The sequence below is a fragment of the Lepisosteus platostomus genome, chromosome 3 (genome assembly GCF_059453375.1).
Source record: "Lepisosteus platostomus isolate fLepPlt1 chromosome 3, fLepPlt1.hap1, whole genome shotgun sequence".
Classification (NCBI taxonomy): Eukaryota; Metazoa; Chordata; class Actinopteri; order Semionotiformes; family Lepisosteidae; genus Lepisosteus; species Lepisosteus platostomus.
The window spans coordinates 53,995,770-54,021,193 of NC_142613.1; the positions used below are offsets into that span (position 1 = coordinate 53,995,770).

General features: G+C 39.3%; 1 long non-coding RNA gene across 2 annotated transcripts; it reads right to left on the bottom strand.

The window, feature by feature from the left end:
- Positions 1-1,764: 1,764 nt before the first annotated feature.
- Positions 1,765-24,926, bottom strand: LOC148675085 (uncharacterized). Of its 2 annotated transcripts, XR_015935443.1 has the most exons (4): positions 24,476-24,926; positions 11,224-11,441; positions 7,311-7,450; positions 1,765-5,771 (listed from the first exon to the last, which is right to left on the bottom strand). It is a non-coding gene; the product is annotated as an uncharacterized LOC148675085 (long non-coding RNA). The 2 variants fall into 2 exon arrangements; XR_015935442.1 differs by lacking the exon at positions 1,765-5,771 and having other exon boundaries at positions 5,778-7,450; positions 24,476-24,922.
- Between the last annotated feature and the right edge of the window lie 498 nt (positions 24,927-25,424).

Genomic DNA, 25,424 nt, shown 5'->3' on the forward strand with positions numbered 1-25,424 from the left:
AAGTGGAAATTACGTGGAGGTGCATCTAAAAAAGTGTACAGAAAGTACTTTTTTACACAAAAGGTTGTGGGGGTTTGGGACAAGTTGCCCAGCCATGCTGTTGAAACCAATACCCTGATAATGTACAGCAGTTCACTTACTATGACTTTCAAGAACCAGCTGAATGAGATCCATGGATCAATTAGATTAGTAGCAATCAAGCTCAATGGGCCCATCGGCCTCTTCCTATTTGTTACTGCTTTTACGGTCTTTATGTTACACTGCATGTTGCTTTGCGTACCTCACTCTTACCTTTAATAATAATTTCTGGCAGGTCCATGACATGTCAGCACAGATACACGCACAAAGTAAACTTTTGTACATGGTCTAGCATGACATTATTTCTGAGCAAGCCCAATCTGCCCGTGGGGAAAAATGAGACTTTTAACTAGACTGGACTTTTCTGAGCAATAAAGATGCACCTGAATTTTGCTTTACTGCACCTGCTCTATCTCCTATGACCAATATGCCTTCTTTCTTAAGTTCACTGTGGTTTGAGATATTTAAATTCAGGACATGTCTACTGCAGCTCACACGCTGGAAAATTAAAGCATTTTACAGCCCTTCAAAGGCACAGTGCTAACGCGATGCTCAGTAAACGTTGCCTTTCTGCATGATAAACTGAAGAAATTCACAAAGAGCTAACTGTCACCAAGTAACTTAATTGATTAACCCCTGAGGGCACAATGTGCTAAAAAAAATGTAAACAATTCCTTCAAAGCAATGCTGTTGATTAATGTCTGTGAGCAGTAGCAATACAGAGAAGCCATCAATATGACAGGGCGCAAGGATTATAAGCAGTGATCTGTGATGCGCACTCTCATTTTTTGCAGGTTGGCTTGAGCTCCTGAGTGAGTCGCTGCCCTAGGAAGGTAGGAATGTGTCACAGTGTTTTCTACAGTGTGCAGAATGTAACCTAGAAGTCTGACAAATAGACTACTCATACCAGGGGGGTTTGTTTGCCTCTGGGTGGTTCTGCTCTTTTCTCATTGGACTGTGTGCTGGAGGCCTGACCAATCGTAGCCCGGGGATCTCTGGCTGTGCCCAGGGGACTGATTAAGTTGTGTTACTCCCAGCAGGCAGGCAGAGTTAGTCACCCAGGCTGGAATGCTGACAGCCCTGCTAAACTTCATCTGCTCCATTCCAGCTCCAAGACTGCTTCTTGTAAAGAAGGTATTTTGTTTTGTTTTGCTTGGTGCTGAGAACAGCTCCGATCCCTTTGTTCAAATACAATGAGTCCATACAGCCTCACGTCCCACAGCCTATGCAGAGATAATGAAATAACACTATTGACCATAGTAATACACAGCAGTTCAATACCCTCACCCAAGACATCTGTCTAGGCCCAACTAGTAATCTTTAAAAACAATTTTAAAATCAAACCAAAGGGAGGTGATTTGGTTCATTGATCTAAAGTTCCGTATGTAGAAACAAGTGAATTGTGAAGTAATTTAACAAGGGGAGAGTGAAGTAATTTACTACTAGGTCATTAAAGGTCCCATGGCACTGTAAATAGGAGTAGAAGAGTCAGCTAGCCTTGGTGTCCTGGTTAATTGCACTCTGCACAATCCTGCCTATTTAAAGATTCTCCTGAATTCTGCGGTTTCTATCTTCTCCCATGCTCTGCTGTGCAACACTCATGTGGGTCTTCCTCCTATGTGTAAGAGCTCTTTGGTATCCTCTGGAATTAAAGGAGTTAAAAAAAATGCGAGAAAGTACTTTATTATTGTAGTTTTTCTTTAATGTTTCCAAATACAGATCATTTGACTCTGCAGTTAATGAAATTATTACATATATGTATAAAGCAGCAATTGCCTGGAAAGCACAATATGTGAAGGAGAGACTATTAAAAACAGGATTAAGCAGGATGTCTGGTGGTGCCTTGGACACTCCTTTGGCCTGCAAATAGAGATTTACAGTTCATGCAACACGTGGCACAGTAGATCTTTTTCCAAGTCAGAAATTCAAACCGTAACAGAATAGATAAACATTTTTATTTTAAAGTTAAATGTGATGGTTTCTGACAGCTCAATAGGAAACTGAGAGCACATCAGCTTGTATTCGTGGGAATGACAGGACTGATTACTCTTTCCAGCCTGGGATAATACACATTCCAAGAGGCTTCAGGCTCCGAGCTTATGTAATGGCGATGCTTCACATCACAAACTTGTCAGCCTACTTCCACGTCTATGGCAGTCCAAATGTGTGTATAAGCAAAGCCCAGCTTGTAGTCAAGCCAGAATTTTAATTGAAGGTAATGTTGCTTTTATAGGGTTTGGTCTTATCTTCAGTCGGTAGAATGGGCTGTCCTGACTCAGCATTGGAGACCACTGTTCAAGGCTGAAGCACACCCCTGCTCTGGGCAGCTTTTCAGTGTGGCAATAACAGCTGACTGCTAGGATAACACAGCTGGCAGGGAGCACTGAAATGCAAACAATAGACTACGTGGGGAAAGACGACTCATTTGCTATTTTTCAGGCTCTGATTTGCATCATCATTCATTTTTGGAGTTCTCTGCCCTTTAGCCTTGAACCCTCACAGAGAAGATACGCCCACAAAGTGAGATGTTGTGAAATGCACTACCCATGTGAGAAGATCAAAGCGGGCTGTTTCTATTATGACGGTGAATGATGAGCTTCAAAACAAAAGGACCTGTTGATTGGAGAGACAAGAAGCACATGACTGAGTGGGAACCTGAGCTTGAAAACAGAATCCCAATGCAAAACACAGCTGTTGAGAGATGTATTGGATTGAGCGAAAATCTTTCCGGGGACAGATCACCTTCATCTAGAGCTCTTCTGTTCCACTTCAACACACAATCCTCTTGGTAAGAATTGGGCTAACCGTTTAATAACCCTTCATCAGCATTTTTCCAAAACTGGCTTTGCCTGGCTGAGCAAACAGATCATCAATGATTAAGCCATAAAAGCGAAATATAAAATAAATCACGAATTGCAAAACTCTTGAGTTTTTTTCGGCAGGGGAATCTCGATAAGCCCTTACACTTCACTGTCACAAGGCAAAAACGTTTAATATCGTGGGGCTAGGTGCACTTCTCCAGCAGACAAACCCAGAATGCCCTCCCTGTGTGCCACCCTTATCCTATCTTGTTCAATATTCTCACCAAGTTGGCCAACTCTGATAATGTCATGCACTACTGACACTTTCCAACAATGGCACCTATTGACCAAGATAACAGCAGTAGACACTGGCAAAAATCCCTTGCTCTCTAACTCTGGAAGTGGAGCATGTCAATTGTCTTTGATAAACCCCCAAAATGAATCTCAGCAGATGAGGAAATTTGCACAGCTTCTCATGAAGTGAAACCTCAATTTTACTTCACTTTACCAAGATTTCTTATTCTTCTCAAGGTCTGCTTAAAAATCAGGTAGTTGGTCCAAGTTTAAAAAACATACAAGTCTACGGTCCTTTGTGTGTAAAGGGAGTATAGTTTCAGTCATCGGGTAAAAAAAAAACAAGTATTTCTTCAAATTCCTCAGAAATTTCCACCCCACAAGAGATCCATGTCAATCTCTCTTTCAGTTTGAAGGTTGCAAGCATTGCTGATTTGGATAAGCTCGAAGCCAAAAAACATGAAACGAAACCTGAGACCCAGAGGCTTTTCTTATCAGTAACCTGTTGACAGCTACTGTAGATTCACTGGTGGTACAGTATGTTTGGTCTTAGTGAGGAAAAAATATCAAAGATGCCGCAAGCTGTCTTATTCCCGGAATGGGATTCACCTGTTCCTGTCTGACTTCCCGTAATGTCTTCTTTGTGATCATTACAGGTACCACACAGTGTACAGTTTTATGCAAAAGTTTGGGCACCGCTGACCAAATTACATGTTTTGTTGATTTTCTAAGTGAAAACTTAACACAACCTCTGCAGCGGAAAAACTTAATATTTCTGCAAATATTAATCCACAGTTGCTGTTTTTTTGCTAAATTTAACAGATTGAAAAAAAACATAACATTAAATGTGGCACTAAAATGTAACTGTATATATCACTGTGCCAGAGCAGGGAATCAAAAATAGATCCAGGAACACTGTCACTTCATACTCTTGCCAATCAATTTATTCATATAGATGGAAGATGTGTTTTTATTCCCGAATAGAATATTTAAATATGTTTAAGGGTTTTTATGGCCCCTGTGACATGAGCGGTTTTCAATTATTTATAAAGACACACTGGGTACTCTTGTACTGTATGACCAGCTATGGTCTCATTAATTATGATAGACTTATTTATTGGTTGATTGTTCCATACAACCATTAATTATTGCAGAGTGTATGTACTGATCAGCTTGCACCACTTCGAGGAGCAGAGGTTAAGACAGACACATTATGTGTTGAATGATTCAAGCCTGAGTACATGATCTAAATGGCAGGAGATGTGAAACATTGCTTAAAAAAAGTTTAAGAAAAAATGTCAGATTGTTTTTCTAGGTGGCCGTAAGAGCTTTAAAAAGTGTCAGTGAACTTGGCTGTCTCTTGTTGTTTTTCTGAAATGATAGGCTTATTAAACCTCACTCGTTCAATTCTAAAGACCAGAATAGGCTTCATCGTTGGAAAGCACATCGCACCCAGTATTGCTCATCATGCAGCAGAGCATTTCTCCAGGAAATTTGGGGGAATTTAAAAAAAACAGCTGTATTAAAGGGGTCTTTCTGAGTGAAGAGCAGGTGCATTTGAATTGAGTCTAATCAACAGATCGTTAAAAAATGAGTACATTATAATATTACAGTGCAGAAAATAAAGCAGTCACCAAAAAGTCTTCTCTTAATTTTTAGGCTAGACTTTGAAGCTTCCAATGTAACATCCAGATTCCTTTTGGGAAGTTGATCCAAAGTTTTGGAGAACAGGAACAAAATTTATGTCACCTACAGAGTGCAGGAAGAAAGTCAACAGCAAACAAGTTAGCTAAACCACAGGAAAAGCCATTATGAGTCACCACAGAGTGTGCAGTTACAGTATATCCACATAACAACACATCTCCAATGTGTAAATGCACTTCAAAAATAAATGACTCACAATTCATGTTTTGATGTTTAAGACATGTGCTCAAAGGGCTTGGGCTCACTCACTCGAGTAAAGTTTCCAAAACAAATGAAATGGAGAATCTTGCGTTTGTTTTTATTACAGTTTCTTCTTGTCAGTGGCTTTTTGTACATCCTGCCAATGTTTTGCTTGGTTTTTTTTCTGATACAAGCAACTTAAGAAAAAGAACTTGACACCCACAGTCCCTTTAAGATCCATGCAATACACTTCAGTATGTCAGGTGATTGCATTCTGAAATTGTCTCAGCCCACTCTACAGAGGTGATGTAAGATAAGCAAGGACTTAAGAGGGAAGGAAAGAAAAAAAGATTCAAGATCTATATGCGGATCATTGAAATGGAACTGGTTCCACTGAGTTATTCCGGATGGAAAGGAAGAATTTGATCAACAATTGTCTTTCCTCCCAGAGATTATAAAGACTGAAAAGGTTTCATGGTGAGCCTCAGCGCACAGGGACAGAAACAGTACAGCTAATTAGCTCACATCACAGCCAGCGCGGATTCGACTTGCTTGTTTATGTACGGGAATGAACAAGTGAAGCAGCTGGGGAAATTCTGAGCCTCGAAAGTTACATCAAAGCTGCTGAAAGCAGGTCTTTTCGGCTTTTCTGGATAACGCACCTCCTGTGCTTGTTTTCTGTCCTCCGTCGAGGTGTGTCAAAGAGGATTCTGACTGAAGCCAAGCAGAAAATTGTGAAAAATTAGAGACCAGAGAGGAATTCAAAGCATTAATGTCTGTTTGCCAAAGCTGCATGACAGTGCATTTCACTGCCATTAACTCTGGTGAATCTCAGCATGTATTTTTAAAAAAATTAAATAAATAAACACGGCATTTTTTATTGTAAAACAATTAGAAATAACAATAAATAATTATATGTCACTTCTTGCTGTGACTTAATAATGTGGTTATGTGGTTATGTGTTTCATGCCTATAAGTGCACCAAGCAGGAAATGTACTACCCAAAAAATTGCTCTTTGCCTCCTTAAGCCCCTTTGACGTGCAGGGATATTTCTGCACTGCACTGAAGCAGCTCATTTCAGATTTGTCATGCTCCTGGGACCTTTCTTGTTCAGGCTGTAACCCTGATAAGGTATTGTTTTTATCTGGAGGCCCTGTTTGAGAACTAAAAAAAACAACATGCCTTTTCCCAGTCCTGATGAAAAACCATCTGCCATTCACTGACCATGGTGCTGGTGAATGTGAACACAGGAAGAAAATCGAATCATTGAAGATCTGTCCTGTGGCTTGGCAGTATCCTCAGGGGAGGTTCAGTGGAGGGGAATAGGAGTCTGTATTGGCAGTGGTACTTGAAGACAGCCACCTGACTCTGTAACCGGGTTCAAATAACCTCCTTGCCTTTATACTAAGACAGTGCCATCTGTATAAAGCAGAAGATCCAGGGGTGTCCTGGGAAACCATATTATATGCTCATACAGACTCTAGTCACACACTTGCAGTAGACCAGAGATCTGCAGTAACAGGCTGGTTTTATTCCTTTAGGTAGGCAGATTAACTGTACACATAGGGGGTCTTGCCTTGTTTTTCCTCATTTCGGGACCACAGTTAAAGCAATCCTAATCTTTAAGGCATGTAGTGAGGACTACCTTTTTTAAGTAAAGAATAATCAACCAGAGGTGGTGTGACATTATGTTTTTAACCTTATTGACCCAAAGCCATTTACTTCTGCAATTGAAATAACATCAAATCGCAGGAGTTTACAGATGGTTAAACTCAGGGAATTTTTCCACTTTTTAGGACTGACCTTTTTATCTGTGTACCACATCATAGCATTTGTGCAGCCTTTTGTGAAAGACTGGGGAAAGCTGTTTGACAGAGAGCTGGTACGAATATTATTCCTCCTTGCATAGTAAAAAACCCCAATTATTTCTCAGTAGTTCAGGTATACTGTAGATAAGAACATAAGGAATGCTACAGACAAGAGTCCCGTGAAATAGCTGAGAATGTCTCAATGGTTCATAAAGGAGTTTAGAACCAATCAAGAAAGTGCCTCATTCTAATGAAACAGTCCTGGGGAGGTGTTGTAATTCTTGGCCATCCACATTGTGACCTGTGATGAGTGGTCCTGCTGCTAGCAGGTTTCTTCAGACATTGTAAACAAGGTCATAATACAGTGTTCAAGAAGTTTATTTATCTGTGAATAAAAATGTATTGAAATACAGCGACAAATGATGCAGGAAAAGCAATACATACTGTATCTGCGATCACCTTCAGTGTCTGGAGGTTGACTCATTTTTGCAGTACATTCTCCTGGACTCTTAGCCAACTCTTTGGTTTGATGTTTGTATGGTCTGTCTTGTCAAGAGCATCTCACTTTGGCACAAATTCTACACCTAAAAAGAAAACAGTTCAAGCTGCATCAAAAACCTAATCAGAAACCAGATCAGTCTTTTTCCTGTGTGATTTTACAAATAATTTCTTAGCATTATTTTTTAGTGGTCCTAAGGAAAGTGGGATAAGCTCAGCCACATAATTCTGTGAGTTTTCCAAAACAACTTAAAGTGCTTGTGGTTTTCAGCTTCCAATATTCCTCAAAGGACCCCTGACTTTGTGATGTTTGTTTCTGTGTGGGATGACTGTGGTTTGGTACCATTGGACATTCCAGAATTAACTCTGAATGTGCAACATGCACACTGGTAGCTCTTGGGGCCAAAATGACACTTCAGGGATTCACTTGCTGTGGGAAATGAGATGGTATGAAAACAACAACAACAACAACAACAACAACAACATGTTCAAGCTGAAAACCCCTGAAGCAGGTGGCAAAGGGTTGATCATTAAAGCTTTTTGCATCCGAACAATATTTTCAATGCCAGCTGCAGATGTTGAGCAGTCATGCAAGTATAGTAAAGTGAGAAGATCTACACACACTTTGGGAGAGGAGGAACTGGAAGCTGAAAGTTTGTCATAAGAAAAAAAGCTGTGAAGAACCAGTTAATACAAAAGAAAGAGCATAAAAGTGATACAATTAAGAGGCTTCTGTCCTCTCTAGCCTGTTTGGGTTTTCAGTAGCTAATGCATTCTCAAACTAATGGCTAAACTCATCTAGCCATTTTCTGAAAGATGTCAAAATGTCAGCTTTCAAAACTTGATGAGGTAGAGTAGCTCCAAAGTAGTATCTGAGGTTGGGTTGCTTTCCTCACAACAAAGACAACATAACACATTTGTAAGAGAGTTGAAAATCCAGCCCCTTCTCATGTCTTGGCTTGTCTTGATGGACAAAACCAACAGTGCTAACAGATGGGATTAGAGATGGGATTAGAACTTCCTGCTCTGTTATATGCCGGAGATCACCTGATGACAGGAAGCTGTGTCTTCAACGAAATAAGTCATGCACAGGTACTTTCTTGCCAGCAGAGAAGGTGCTCTGCAAGTTCCATGTTTCTCCAGCATTTCGTTCCAATTGAGCTCTCATTTAACTAGATAAACCTTTAGTGGAATTCATCACTTGTACTTGCAGTCTGGGAGATTAAGATATCTGTAAAGAAAGAAAATAAGCAGAGGATATAGTATTCAATGAAAGTCCTGAGTGCTCAGCTAGGATGAAAACCTTTACTTTAAAGATACTTTAAAATAAAATACTGTTAACATATTTATACTTTACACCATCTACTTTACACAGTTGTCAATCTATTCATTACACAGTTTTAAAAGTATTTCATTATCACAAATTTAATCCTAAAGTATCTGAAAGTGCACAACATATAAAAGGCCAGAGCCAGCCCCAAGGGATCCCTGACTGATTAGTCCCACCCTAAGATTGATGGAGCTCAGTGAAATGGGTACTCTTGATGTGTGCCCCTGCCACTTGGGGAACCCCAGTCACAGTCACTGGGAACATGATCCAGCCTGAAACCTGAGGCCTGAAAGAGCTCCTACCACACACTGTCTCTGGTCTCCATACAGGGGCAATGGATAAGAGGTAAGAGGTAAACATGTAACCTACTGGTCCACCAACACCACATGCAGCAGCAAACTGGTTTTCCTAGGAAGTCTCCCATCCCAGTACAGACCAGAACCAGCCACACTTAGCTTCCAAGAACAGACAAGACAGGGCTACAAGGTGATAACCCCAGGCAATTGTTTACATTACTGCCTGGTTACCCAAATGTTGTAGTCATTTTCATAATGCTACAACACCAGCACGCTCAGTCCAAAGCTACCAGAATGTGACTTTTTTGCATTTTTAAGTGGTCTGTCCTATTCTTTCAGAAAGCCTCTGGGATTCTCTCACAACAGACCACACAATCACTTTCCTTCCCAGTTGCTTTTTCACTCATTTCTACTGACACAACCAACACTTAATCTTAAACCACATACAACTGAACTGATATGAAAACAGTAGAGAGGAACTCTAAAATCTCTTCTCCAGTACCTATTGATTAACTAAACTCCATGCACTTCATGTTGCCCATTTATTACCAGCAGTATTCACTAAAATAAATCGCTTTAACTAAAACAGACACTGGAACATTAAACTCAGTTTAAAACTGAATGCCCAGTTTTCAGTCTTCACTGATCATTAACCACTTTACACAGGATACTGGTATATTGAATTCAGCTTAATTCCCCAAAGCTCAGTTCTCAGTCTTCACTTCACTATAACCACCTCTGTCTTTACCAAGCACCAAATCATCATTAGCAACTACCAACCTTCTGGCTTATCCTGTTTGGCCAGGGACACAAATCTTTAATCAAAACCTTCACCATAAGCAGACGCTTGTTGGCAAATTTCTCTGACATCACTGAGACAACCCACCTGTTAATGCTAAGGTCTTAAGTCTTGCATCATCTAGACTCCTCTCTCTATTGCCTTAGGGAGGAAAGCACCCTGCCACATTGTCAAGCAGTACTCAGCTTCTTCGGGTCCTAATGCTCCCCATCAGCTGTGGTAGAACTAGCCAACCCTGTTACTCCACAATGCATGTCAACCTCATTGAGCCTGGCAAAACAGTATACCCATCAGCCACCTGTGTCACTCCACACTACAGAACTAAACTGTAGTTCTCCCAAGTATCACTAACTCCTTACAGACGTATACACTACTGTACATCAATCTGTTGCTAATGAAATCTCCCCACAGTACAGCTCTCAATCATCTTCACCTGGAGTCTAGACACAGCCTACACCTCGTAGCTGTTCAGATAAGCCTCTTAATTAGCTCAGAGGAGCAACTATATCCATTTAGAGCCTATCCTGTCAGCTCCTATCCCTCATGTGGAATTGTACTCCCTCTGAGTGCTTATTACTCAATCAGACCAGGCGTACCACATTCCCCAGGTTTTTTTCCCATTAGCAAACCCTGAGAGGTAGGGAGAGGGGGGCTCTGTGAATATTGCACTCCCATTGTGCCAACACAAATTAGTAGCCTCCAGTGGATGTTGTCTTTCAGGCAAATACTGCAACATAGCTGTATAATATGAGTGTGGACAACCTCTAGTTTGAAGACTCTAAGGCATGTTGACACACCATCTGATAATCTGCTGACAGCCATTATCAGATGAGATCTCCATGGCATGTTGTAACCTGTGGGAGTTGCTATAAAATCTTGCAAAAGTAAAATAACTGCGTACACCTGTTCTTTCTTCTTTAGGTTTAACCCTGCACTGACACAGATCTGGCTAAGGAAGGTAAATACAATTGGAATATCTGAAAGCTGTGGAACGCCTACAGGGCCGCCATATTTGGCCACATTAACATTTTGTCACTTTGTCCCCCTGAGCATGTTAATCACAACACTTTTGCTTAAATTCCTTGTCAGCTGTCCATTCTTTCCCTAAGATATAGCCTGTTGCACACTCTGTCTTATTATGCTTTATCTTTAATTACTGTTCATGAAAGAAATCTCTCACCACATCAACAAAATATATCAGATATATATCAACACAGACACTTATCTGAGTTGGGGATTTTCAAAAAAAGCAACAAGATAACATAAGAAAGGTTATAAATTAAAAGAGGCCATTTGGTTAGAATAATTGTGAGTTCTTACTTACACACATTTACCATGTTTGCATCAGATTTACTGGCAAAAATGTTACTATGAGAAGACATTTATTTTTTCAACTAATAAAATAAAAAGCCTTATAAATTTAAGCATCCTTACCCTGCCTGTGTAATGGTGCGACTGAACTTGTCACAGACGGTGACTTCACTAAGTTCTGTAAAGGCATGAGGCCCAGCTTTTTGGCGCAGACGAATTCTCCACTGTCTGGGAAGTCAGGCTCTGAAGCTCATGTGTTTGAATCCCAATGTGGCCAGCGCCACGGGTGTCACATCAGTACCAAACAGAGACTGATGCTTGTCGGACTCATCCTGAAATGGCTGCCGAGGAGAAGGATGAGTGGAGAGGGGAGGATGTAACAGTGTTTAGTTGGGACAGCACCTGTTACAGAAAGCAATGTTGCAAACTTGGAACCTTAATAATGCTGAATTCCTCCTGGGCTGGAGGTCAACCTTTTAGGGAAATTAAGTTTTATAACACTCCAGTATCTTCACAAGCTCCCTAAGGGTAAACTGAAAATTTAGCCCAGCTCATATTTTACTGAGGTACTGTAGATCCTTTTAACTTTACACTCTTGAATAGATAGACAGTTGCAAGTTGATATTGGAAATCAATATACAGTTTTGAACGTAGTCACATTATTAATCCAAAAAATGTTTCAAACAATTAATGCAAAGCTCAACAGTGTTGAAAATAGAAAAACAAAGGGTTAATGAGGACCAAGACTGGAAATCCCTCTTTAATTTAAATGTAATATCTGCTTCTGGTCCACGTCTGATCTGTCAGCTGTTGTAATTCTTACTGTTGAACCATCTCCTCAACTTTAGATGGCTTTGTTGCTACAACTGAAATGCAACCTGGTCTCAAAAAGTTTAGAATATATCTTATCCAAAGAGTGTTTCACTTCACAACAGGAGGTGTTGCTGTAGTGTAAACACTGATTAAAATGCTGATCTCTTTTGAATGCAAGGTGTCAATGATTAGCCAAGAAGTAATGTGACAGAGCTCAGTGCACAGAACGGGTTACACCTGAAATCTGAACATAACAAGATTATTAGTAATGTATCTATATACAATTGCTCTGTATTTACAGGATTGCTCAAATAATTCATCCATGTTCTTACCACTGTATCCAATACAGGCTTGCAGGGGACCTGGAACCTGACCAGGCAAGAATCAGGCAAAAGGCAGAACACATGCCAACCCATCCACAGACACAAGAACAGACATGCACACACCCCTACCAGGGCCAATTTTTCCCAGTAGCCAATTAACCTAACAGTTTGTGTTTGGACTGTGGGAGGAAACAGAGTTCCCTCAGGAAACCCACACAAAGACAATGAGAACAGAAGAACTCCACACAGACAGAATCCCAGGAACTGAACCCAGTACCCCAGCACTGCAAGACAACAGTGTTATCTACTGTGCCACCATACTGCAATGATGTTCTCTACAACTCTCATAACTGCAGCGTGCTAAAATTCTCTTTTGTTCTCCTGTAGGGAAAAAAAGAAAAAGCACATCTTTGTGATGGAATGATTAAAAATTCCCCACCAACTGAAGTCAAGAGGGTGTTTTCCAAAAACTAATTTGCCAAGTTACATTTTTTCTTTTGTGTGTCTCCAATCTTCTCCCTTTTTAGCTTGCTGGGAAATTGAAAATCCCCTTTCTTCTTTATATGATATTCAATTACAGTAAATAATAAAATTGTACACTTTGTCTGTCAATATTTTTTAAGGATTACGCAAAAGACAAGAAGAAAATAGCTACTACTACTATTTACTGCAAGCTATTATCTTAAACTATGTTTTTTTTAATAAATGCGGCATTACTACACAGTGGCACCTTAAAAATCTCCAGACGGTTCATCACTGTATTAACTGAAACTGTTTTCAGTGGTGTAATCTGATGGTATTTTAGAGTGCCAGAGAAAAACAGTGATTAGGGTTCACAAAGACATCTTAGCTGATATAATTCAGTAGTTCAAAAGCCACAGTAGACAATATTCTAAATGTTAGCACTTCTAATTAGGCTCCAATGAGTTTTTGCATATTGGTACAGCACAGAGAGCTCCAAAGTAAGGTAATGCCTTTGCTTCACGTATGCATCTATTATAGGACTGAGGTAGACATTGCTGTGGTAAAATACAGGCTGGGCAGCGGTGTGGAGTCTCAGTTAGGGTTCTGGACTTCTAGATGGAGGTTTGTGGGCTCAAATCCCCAGCGAGACATTGCTGTTGTAGCCTTGATCAAGATATTTCAGCCAATTGCTCAAGTGACTTACGTTAAATAACATTTGGTAATTAGGAAAAGTCTCCAGATAATGACACAAAGAACAGGAGCTGCCATAAAAATTAAACTTTCACCCAGAAAGCTCAGGAATCCCTGTGTCCTTGTGAAAGTAAAGTGAAAAATCCTGAAATAAAGTCCTCCTGAGTTAAAGTGCAGGTCAGGGCTCTTCAGAAAATTGCCCTTGTTGAAAAGACAGCAAGCAACTTAAAAAAACAAATCAATTTGTGCTACCATATCTCCGGAAAAGAAATAGTTATGAGCTAAGCAAAAGCCAGAACACACTGGAAAATTAAAGTCATAAAAGATAATAAGCATGTTTTGAAAACTAGCAAAAACAGAATGGAATACTGACTGTGCTATTTTTAGGATCTTATTAAATAAAATAAAGAAAACCCATATTATCCCAGATTTTCTTTGTCTCAAGGAGCAGTAACAAAGCAATTATCTGTCAAAATGCCTTCACCACTAAGTATTTAGAGTCATTTTGTTGTTGTGTATGGTTATAATTTTACAAAAGGTGCTCATTTCACTTTATAACTCAATATATTTTCCCTTTCACATGTTTATTGGACTGTATTCCTTTGAAAACAAGTAACAGTTCAGAAGCTGGAACTCAATGCATGGAGATAGAAGGGTAGGTTAATGAGGTAAAAAAGCAAGCAGTACCATTAAGAACACAGAAGTCTAGAATATATCTTGAATAAGAAGGATGGTCTCTGAACCAGCAACACAACCATCACACTAAAGAGTTTCAGATCCCATCTTCCTTCCACTTGGACACTGATATCTTTATGGACCAGGTATTGATTATTGTGAGACTAATGATTGATCACCCATCCGTCCAATGTCAATTCACTTTTGATCTGTTAACCCTTTCTTAATGGTGGTATTCTGATAATTCACTTTTTATGAGGAACTAAATCAAAGGGCTTTTAGAAATCTAGATGCTGAATACTCTATTACAAGCTCTGTACAGGTATGTGTCCTTTTCTATTGGTTCTTGCTCAAAGAGCTCTTACATGTTAGTTATGCAAGAACTACCTTTTCTAAATCCCATTTAATGGTCCACTAGGATTTCCATGTAGGTGATCCTCTAGTTCTAAATACTGTTTTTATCATATTACATGTGATAGAAGACTTATTGCTACGAAATTACTTTTTCAGTTTTATGGGTGAGTACCGCATTAGCAATTTAGGTGAATGGGTATGATCCATGTTCATGAGTATGACTTGTTTCCTTATACACAATACCACCAGGACCTGGGGAATAGTTTATCTAAAGTACTTCTGGGACCTACAGTATAACACATGCTTTTTCTATGATGATACAATTTAATACGGAACTTTGTCCTTACGCTCTTTGAGGCAGGTTGTTGATTACATCCTTAGTAAACACCTGAGTGAAATATTAATTTAATACATCAGCCATTTCCCTTTCATTCTCCAGAAGTGTCAAGTTATTAATCTGGAGACATTTCACCTCACCCTTTACTGATGTTGTCATACCTGACAAAACCCTTTATGATTTACTTTTGCTTCCATTGCAATGCTCCTTTCCGTCTCTCTCTCGGCCTTTCTAATATTCCTCCTCGGCTGGGTTTGCAGTTACACTCCTTTTATAACTGGATCATGTTCATTTTTACTGCTTCTGGTGCTTTCTTGTGCTTCCTCTTGTCTCAGATTTTCTTCTTTGATGAAACCCTTTGGGATGCTTTCCGGCCTTTCACTGAATCACTCTTGGGATCGATTTGTTCTGCGCTTCAGGCAGAATGTCTTTAAACTTTGGCCAGCTACTTTCGACTGATTTCACACGCATCTTATAACATATTAAATGATGTTAGAAATGAGGTGAAGCTCTCTTTTATAGCACCAAGCATTTATTTCTAGGGAAACAATGCTGTAAGGTTATACTCAACAGGTGTGCACAGTCAAGAAGACTGGCAACCTGCAAAGTGTCTATTCTTCTATAGAACAGCGTATTTGTTCCCCATTGTCTCCAGAAGAGGTCTTCTGTCTTGTCTTCCAAGTAAGATGAGAATCAGGCTGGACCTGAATGAATACCAAATAACACTTTTGCTGTTTCTAAATAAAGTAAAAGATCTTTAGGAATCAAGAATTGTATTTTTTTCATGTACAGAGATGGTTTAGTTGAACACTAAGGCACACTCCACACTCCAGGGCAGCAAAAGCTTGTAAGATTTGTCACAAAATTTGGATAGAAAGCAATCTTCTGTCGAGGCAGGAAGATATGTCTACACCCCTTTCCATGAATCACATCTGGGAGCTGTTGCTTTTTATTACTTTTTTAGACTAACCTTTCTTTAGTGTGACTCACAATATTAAAAATGTCTCTTAAACAGACTTACAAGGATCTACAGTATAGGTACAGGTAAGGTAGAATGTCGTTAAATCAATAAAATAACAATGACCCTGGCACAGTGTCAGTCTTTCCTGTGAAGGGAGCTTTGCTTTGACAAGTTACCATTCATAACAACAAGCTGCTCTTGTGCTCGAGCAAACATTGGACTGACATTAAAAAAATACATCTTAAAACTACCTGTGGCAACTCGATCTCAGGTGAATTGGTATGTGAGATGAGGCTTCAACATGTCTATCTTAACAATTTCACAGAACTTACTTAATATGTAAGTATATATATATATTATTTTTAGAAATAAATACATTCTGGATTACGCAGTGAAGTGCAACAATTATGTCTAAATTTCACCTCTGGGATACAGTATACTTTATGTGAATGTATGTGAATTACACGCTGTTTTTGGGAGTGTAAATATGCTTTCTGTCTTCTGCAGCCTACCTGTCGTCAAGTGCCCGAGGGTTATAATGTTCCTGGAATGTTAATTTTCCATGTCAGAACCCCCAATAAAAATGTGATTTAGAAAGGATCCTGCTTATTCCAGTTCAATCTGGTACCACATGTACTGTATATAGATAGATAGGAGCTTCCCAGAGACCTGGAACACTTTAAGGTGTAAAGTCTAGTTATGAGGCTGTGGATGCACTGTAGGACAAGGTGAGCAGTACTGGAGAGCCTGTGTGTCTGCAGGTATTTCATTCAGAAATATCTGTTAACAGCTTAAATCAGCTCATTAATAGTTTAATGGGACCAATTTAATGATTTCTTCAGGTGCTGGTGTTCAAAAATTTCTTGAAAATCTACAGAGATACTGACCCTCCAGGTACAATATCAGACAGGGCCTCTCCTGATTTCAAGTATAGTTCAAGATGAAAACAATACCATATTATCATTAGCACTATTATCATATAATAATAACCCACCTCTGTTATATTGCATAATCCATCTATATCTGTATTCTTTAGTATGGTGTCTAAAGATAACAGAAGCTTGAGGAATTCACATTGTTTTTTTTCACAGAAACAAAAAAGTGATACAGTAAATGATCTTCTAAATAAAAAAAATGTAGCTTAGTTAACATTTGACATGCAAGTTCACTTCTTTTAATTCTAGATTAATATTATACTGCAACAAATCCAATTAAGTTTGCAACTAATTCAAATTAATCAGTTAGAAAAGAGGGATTTATGAGGTACTCGAAGATTAGTCTCTAGATTTGTATACAATAATCTTGTTTAATCCATTTGTGAATCAACTATTGGTTGAAGCTAAATAGGTTTATGAATATAGAGCACTATTTTAAAGCTGTAGGCCACTTTGTGATACCGGGTATAAAGTTAAAGCTATATCTAGGCATAAAACTAAAGTAACATAGAGTAAAATAGAGTAAAAAAGTCATGTAGTGTTGAAATAGAAAGTCATTTTAACAGAGACAGTGATATTTAATTACCTGCGTCAGCATTGCAGCCAGTTTCCTGAATAAAACAAACAGAATCATAGCTGTGATCTTTTGGGGGTGAAATTACTTTTTTCATCTCTCATTCTATTGTCTTCTGACAGCCTTCTCCACCCAGATGACTTGACTTATGAGATTCAATTAACACGTAATTGTTCTGTACTTGTTGAAAGAGACAACACAAGACACTGGGTAGAATTAGGTTATTCACACAAACTGAGTAAAGTCAAATATGCAATGCGCTTTTCTTGTGCAATTGGAAAAGCATCACATGCTGCTAGTTTTGGATTTAGTACAGATGAGTTCCTGGAATTGTTTTCATCATATCTTGTGAGTGTCTGTCTTTAAATTGAAAAATTTAATCCCAGAGAAATTCTGTTTTGGGTTATAGGTTATAAACATCATTAGATAACCTTTGAGTGATCTGCTTATTCAGAAAAGATGATTCATTATATCCAGTATAAATATTGCTATGGGGTAACGATACCATAAAAGTGAGAATATAAATCTGGCAAACCCAGATCTGGTTTATGTAAGTTTGTATTACATCATGTCTGCTTTTCAATTTCATTTTGAAATACAGAACTGTAATTGGATTAAAGTTACAGGAGGGAAGTGTAGTTATTATACATAGACATTAGATATAAATCGTGAAGAATGAAATAGAAGTGCTGTTCAGACCAGACCGAAGTCAAGAGGCAAGACAGACATTTTATTCCAATTACTAGAATGAGCTTGTGTAGCTATAGGTACACTTACTTTATAGGTTTTTATCTGCTCTTGCTGTTTCAGCGCTTTACCATGTTTAATATATCTGGGAAGTATTTGATATCATTTTTCAGTAACTTGCAGATGAGAAATGCAGTTTTATAGACTGTCTTCTCTGCAAACTCACTTAACACTACAGACACAATACAGGGCACAAGACACCACAGCACCCTGGACAGGAAACACACAAGTACAATTTAAAGATAGCAACGAATCTAGTGGGCAGGCCTTTTGAAGATGGGAAAAAACACACAGACAAAAATACAGCACTTAAACACGCAAACAGGGGAAAATGTGCAAACTTCACATAGAAGGTGCCCCATCCTGGAACTGAACCTGTTCAGCAGATGAACAAAAATGCCCAGAAAATTAAGCATTGTTTTCAGAAAAATCTTTAAAGGCTGCTTTGCTTCATTGAGGTGTAAAAACACGGAACAGGGAAGCAAAACCATTGTTAAGAAGTCTGAGAGCTCCAATAACGCTAGTGAAACAAAAAGCGGATTGCCTGATAAACAAGGAGATAGCTAAGGATAGTGTGGGTGGAGTAAACTAATTTCAACACGATACCCCAAAATACGGAAACAACAGATCTGATTGCCCAGGGAGTTAAGAGCATGAGGCACAATCAAGGACAGCGTGGGAAAATTGAGAAACATGAAAACAAACCAAAAAAAGACATGTTTGTTTTCAAAACAGTAAGCTGTTAATCACGGCATAAAAATAACCTGTATGCGAAAAGGGACAACAGCAAAACTATATCCGCATTCTGTAGAACAATTCACTAAGGAAGTACAAAACTGTAGGGAGAAGAATACTGTGCTTGCATCTTCCTATTTTACCGCAAACCACAACAATCAAGCCTTTCGCTCAGAAATAAAGGAAGCAAACCATCACAATATTACACGGATCGGTTTATCACCTGCTTTTGACCACAAAAGACTGGCAGATTACTACAGGTGAAGGAGATGGAAACAGAGTGCCCGTGGGGGCTGTACTGAAACACTTCACATCAAACCATTAGAAAGGTCTGAGGACGAGAGGGGGTATTTAGCCAGCCTGGCTTATTTGGTAGTTCACAAATGAGTGAATCTAGAGTTTTGTCCAGCCATTTCTTAACGGAGACCAGGCCATCAACCACACTGCTGGAAATCCTGTTGTAGTCCCATACCACTCATTGGAGAAAGGAAAGGAAAGACATTGTTTTCTCTTCTTTGTCCTGAAAGAGCTCTCCTTTAATTTCTAATAGCGACCCTGTGTCCTTGTTCCACGGGTGTGAGCTACAGTATAGAAAGTGTGAAACAGTCCCCTGGGTTAAACATCTTTATACCTCTTAGGATTTTGGATATTTATACTTTTTATACACTTCCGTGACCTACAGTGCATGGAAGGAATGTTTGGCATGCGATGATGAATCAAGACAATTTGACTATGCAAATAATATGGGGAGAAACAGAAGATTAAAAAGGATCTGTAACATTTCTTCTTTTTAAGTCCTAAGAACTCAACACCTTTTAGCTTGCAAAACCTGAATACATGCACACACTACCATGCAAAGTGTAGGGTGCTGCCTATGGGTTTTCAATGGAGGCCTGCACGTACAGTACATGGTGTTCTCCTGACCTGTTTAATGGTCACCTCACACATTACTCTTACACTCAGTGAAATTCCCCTTGTACGTGTCAGGTTTCAGTATGGTGCATCTTCCTACCATTGCAATGCTGCAGCCTAGCTGTGATATGAGCTGAGCAAGGAGACAAAAAGTGCTTATGGCTCAACATGAATGATTTAATAATGGGTCATGAGAACCCAGTGTCCTGCTGTATCTGGGCAGTAAGTGCTTTTGCCACCACCTTGATAGGGTTCATTGGAACATTAAGAACACAACAGTTTAAAAATTAGAGGAGGTGATCTGGTTCATTTAGTCTGTTTGTTAGTTAGTATGTCATTTATCAAAAGAACTCATCGTTCTGTTTCTTGGATGAAACCAAGGTATAGGCTTCAACAACATTGTTGGGGTGTTTGTTCCTCCTACAACTCTTTGTGTAAAGCTTTCTGTTTCTCTGTTGATTCTGAAGAAGTCTGCTTCTACAGCACTCCGTAAATCGCAAAGTACTTAAGGCAAAATCGTTTTACAAACCCATCATCATGTTAGTGTTTTCCAAAAACCTTTTTAGTAGTATCAGTGGAAAACTGCAATTTAAAAAAGAACTTTTATTTAATAAAATTAAAAAGATGCTCGTGAACTGAACAAAATTAATTGCTGTATTTTATGGAGTGCTTTTGTGAAATGTACAGTATATGGCTGTGAGATAAGAAATACAGGTAAATTATGTTTTTTTCTCATGTACACTGCTAAAAACTCATATTTATGTTTCACTATTCTGTGATTTTTTTACAGTTACTGAAAGATCATGTTGCTTGTTTTCAATTGAGAACAACCATTAGTCCATAACCCCAGCTTCTCCTAAAGCAGCAAGAGTAATTTTGTTAAAGTCAGTAATAATTAAAATATTCCTAAAGTGAGCAGTCCCAGCCCTATTTGTAATCCCATGTCAGGGGTGACCAACTCTGGTCCGTGGAGTGCCAAACTCCAGCAGGTCTGGGTCTGGTCTACATTCTTACCTCATCAGATTCTAAATACTTTGAACAATTTGAGTTTGAGTGCTGAGGAGGGGGTTTGTTATAAGTAGTTTGGAGTTAACTGGGAATGAAAATGCTAGGAGCCTCTAACTCTCAAGAACTCACTTGATTGAATTAACTAACTTATTAAAGTGATCAAAACACTTTGAAAGCTGTGGCTCTCCAGGATCAGGGCTGGTCACCTCTGATGTATATACTGTAGTATTAATGATGTATATACAATTAATGAGTAAGTCTAATGAAGACAAGAGTGATCTTGGAGTTTTGCAAGATGCCCTGTCTCAAGACTGCAGTCCCACTGTCGATACAAGACTAAACCAGTACAACCCCCCCCCGGTCTCTGGATTGCTAGGCAGATATCCTTCTGACTTGCAGCGTCATTTCGGCTCCGCCTTGATTTGCAAATCAACTTATTTACCGTGTCAGAACTGGTTCAATCAGGAAAACTCAAGAAATTCTGCAGTCGTGGAATAAAACTGGAGCCTGTGATGTTTTACTCTGAAGGAGATGAAAAGGGAGTTGTAATAGAGAAACGGTCTATCTACACACTGGCGGATCAGACACAGACCTGACTTGCCGCAATTTAGGGTGGAGGGGGAGCCAGAGTCTCTCCCAGCAAGCAACGAGCTCAAGGCAGGGTACAACCTGGTTGGAACACTAGTCCTTCGCAGGACACACACAGACTCACTGATGTACACATACTTGCACCAGGGCCAATTTTCCCAGAAGCCTGATAACCTGCCAGTATGCCTTTGGACTGTGGGACAAAAATGATGAACTTGGAGAAAACCCACACGGACATGGAGAGAACATACAAGCTCCACACAGACAGCACCCCAGGTCGAGAACTGAAGCCAGGGCTCCGGTGCTCCAGGCAGCAATGCTAACCCCTTGCTCGTTGTGCCCCCCTGCCTATTAATTTGACGAAAATAAAATTGTTCCCTGTGTTTCTCTTCCTCCTTCTGCTTCATTTAGAAGACATGTTTTATCATGTGTTAACTGCAGCCAGAAAAGAAAAGAATGTTATTAAGGGCACCTGTGCAACAGTCCTAGGGCCCAAATACAGAATGTTGTAAGCTCTAAAACCAAGAACAGGAGACACCCTATTACGTAAAGGTTTGTGGGAGTATGGAACAAGCTGCCCAGCTGTGTTGTTCACATTTGTAGCTGCTGTTGTGCTTTGACACTTGACGGTGAAATCATACATGTCTATTGACAAAATGTGTCTCTGTGAATAACTGGAAATGGTCCATCAGCAGCTACCTTGGTAATATAAACAGTAAACAACTATGTAGGAACTAAAACATTCCTGTGACTTGACACTCCTTTTTTAACTAGTTTATGAGTCCTACATTTTCTGAGTTTGAATTGAGTTGGGTGGTTTGCAAAGTAATAAAAACTGGTTAGGCCAATCGATTCAACGATTCAATCTGGACCAGTTCCAGGAGTCAAATAAGCAGTAGGTTCCCCAGGTTAGGGCCGGAAACAAAGATAAGATGTGAAATAAGATTGCCTCCATCCTGCCTCGTTGTTCCAGGCTCTGAGCGCAGTCCAGTGAGGAGCACGGAAAACTGTAATTAAGTCTAACTAAAGGACACCTTCTGGAGATCATTCTTGTGGAAACTGGGGTCATGCAGGGGGCACGTTGATTTATATTATCCCAGCAATGTATTGCAATTTTCCTGCATGTCCGAGATTTTATACACTCTGAATTTCAACTGGCTGTTTTCTTTAAAAATCAGAAAATGTGCAGTCATCTGCTTTGAATGCCCATTTCACTTTGCCAGACTAAAACTGCACTTGTCAGCGCCAGGAAATGTGACAGTAAGGGCTCCAATGAATATCTCCCTTTACAAACCCTCATGTCTTTTGAGAAGGAGAGTTGTGGGATCAAATGTGGCTTGGGCACACCTGACTGAGGTACAGTACTTCACTCAGATCCCTCCAGTAAAATACCCTCCTGTATAAATGGGTCTCTGGGCCATCGTAGTGAAGGAGAGTTTGCATTTCACTTTACTTTTATCGTTTTAACATTTTATCTGTTTATCATTTCACTTTTCACTTAATCTGTTGAAGCAAAGGCAGCAATATGCAGTGGTTAGTATTCTTGACCCTGGGGTCAAATCCCAGGTGGGGACACTGCCACTGTAATACTGAGCATGGTGATGTATCCAGACTGCTGCAAGTCTGCATCAGTGGGTACCAAAATGAGAACATTAAGAGCATGTATGGTTACAAACAGAAGGCTGCCATTCGGCTCACCTAGCCCATTTGGTAATTAGTAATTAATTGATCCAAAGACCTCAGCCAGTCATTTCCAGAAAGAAGCATGGGTATCAGCTTCATCAACATAGCTAGGTAGCCTGTTCTGTTTTCCTACAGTACCTATCTCCTTTGAGCTAAAAAGGGACTCCTTTTCTCAGTTTGAAATGCAATTACCAAAATCGCAAAATGGTAATTTTGGCAAAAATTGGCAAAAACTACTGGCAGCATCTTGTATATAACTAAATAGTATCTCTGCTAATTGCTTTGGGCAAAACTGTGCACCCAATCACAATTACCAATATCCCACTGCATTCTTCATCCACGGTATTTCTGAAAGTGCTACTTAACAAAACAAATACAGCACCAAAGCAAAGGCCGATGTTGACTTTCATACCTCTCAAAGAGAGGTCATACTTTGTAGGGAGCTCAGTTCAGCACAGCGCAGGGAAGGCAGGGGAGAGGCGGTCTGTGAGAAATAACTTACTGTAGCTTGCTCAAACACAAGCAGCAGCTACCTATTACCTAAGATAAACACATGAGAGATTGCATTTCTAACTTTCCCTGAAGCCCAGCCTGTTTGAGGAAACACCACCGATACAGAAGTACCACTGGAACTAACAATCACGTGGGCCATTAGCACAGGTCAGCAGAGTACTACTATACATATCTGTACAGGAGGCCTGACTATAATACACAATCTGAAAAGTTCAAACTTTCCTATTACTGGTTTACAGAATCTTAAACAATGACCTTTGTCAAATATTTTGTAACAATTTGAGTTTATCATTTCTATTAGGAAAACCCCCCAAAAATATAAGGTCATAATTTAGAAATCTGGAGGCAATCTGGTTTTCTTCCATTTTTGAAGCATCAATGCTCATTTGCATAAGGACTCAATGCAAGCGCTTTGTTTTGTAAAAGACATTTAACTTTAGCCGCTGATTTAAAAATAGATCAAAGCGCTTGATTAGTTTTACATCTGAACTTGATGCAATAGAGAAGGTGATCCTGAAAACAGCTGTCACCGGCAACACAAAGGGGGGTGGAACAAGCTGCCCAAACATTTTTTTTAAGCCGATACTCTGACATCTTTCAAGAAATGACTGGATGGTATTCTCTGATCAATCATTTTTTATCATGACGTCCAGGTGAGAAAAACAGTTGTATTGATCAATTATTAGGCTAGATTGGCCAAATGGCATCTCTGTTTTCATGTCACCACAGGGTACCACACTGATTAGGATCATCTCCAATGCTGTACTTCACGCTTTCATGCACAAGAGGACAATACACAATGATTAGATTCCAAATAGTGTACTCAGGGATTCTTAATTAAACCACAGATCTCATCAATATAGATGACCTACTGTATAATGCAACAGTATTAATGCGTTAACAGAAATTTTAAATAGAAGACATCTGTTTATACATGGATTGAACTGAATATTTTACATGAAGAATTACAGGAAAAAAATGATTTGCATGAGAGAGGAAATTGACAATAAAAAAAGATCTAGTTCTTCTATATTCCAAAGCAGTAGTGATGGAAAGACATACTGTAGCTCTGCACCATGAAACATCAAGGAGTTCCATGCCATGGGTGTCGTTAATCCTTGCCATTGTAAAGTTTTGTGTAGTATCATATGAACAGAATTGAACTGAACCATGAAGTCTTAAAAGGAACAATTTGGTTGTGCACTAGCTAACCTAAGGAAGGTTTCAAGTGAAAGGCTGTTCGGCCCACCTAGCCTGTTTGGTAGTTAGAAGCTTATTGGTCCCAGAATCTCAAATCTTAGCATAATGATGTGCCTCTTGGTCTCGGATTTAATAACAATTCCACATGGTTTCCACTTGTGACCTCTGGTTTGTGTTTCACTGTTGATACTGAAGGAAGTCAGTAGTTGGCTTTGTCAATGATTTGTGAGAATTTTGAAGATTTGCATCAGGTTCAGTTCTGTCAGTGTGGGACAGTCCCTCAAAGTATCTAACATTGCAAGTCATTCATTAGGAAGCCTAATAAGCCTACAGAACTTATTTCCGGGGAATGTTTTAATTTATATGAACTGCTTTCAAGAAAGTCCCCAGTGGAATTTTTAGTAAAGCACAGATGTGTGATAAATATCATCTTCTCTGTACAACCTTTTAAATGTCTGCATGTCTCCCCACTGACCATCTAGTCTCATGTTGCTGGTTCCTCTTGAAAAGCAGAAATAAAATATGTAATCATCTTCAGAAAAAAAAACCTAGCAGTGCAACAAATATAAATAAGATTAAACTGTATTCTGTTTTTAATATTCTTGAGGAAGTATCTATACCAACTGTAAGATGTTATATGACACCCTCATCCCACTGACAGTAACTCACTCATTGGTGCCTGCATCACCTCTATTTTATAAATACAATTATTTATTTTTTCTCTCCAGGGCATCAAGTGTGTTAACAAGGCCTCAAGCTGGGTGAGAACGTTATAGATAGCCAATTCTTCTCTTATCACAAATATTAAATT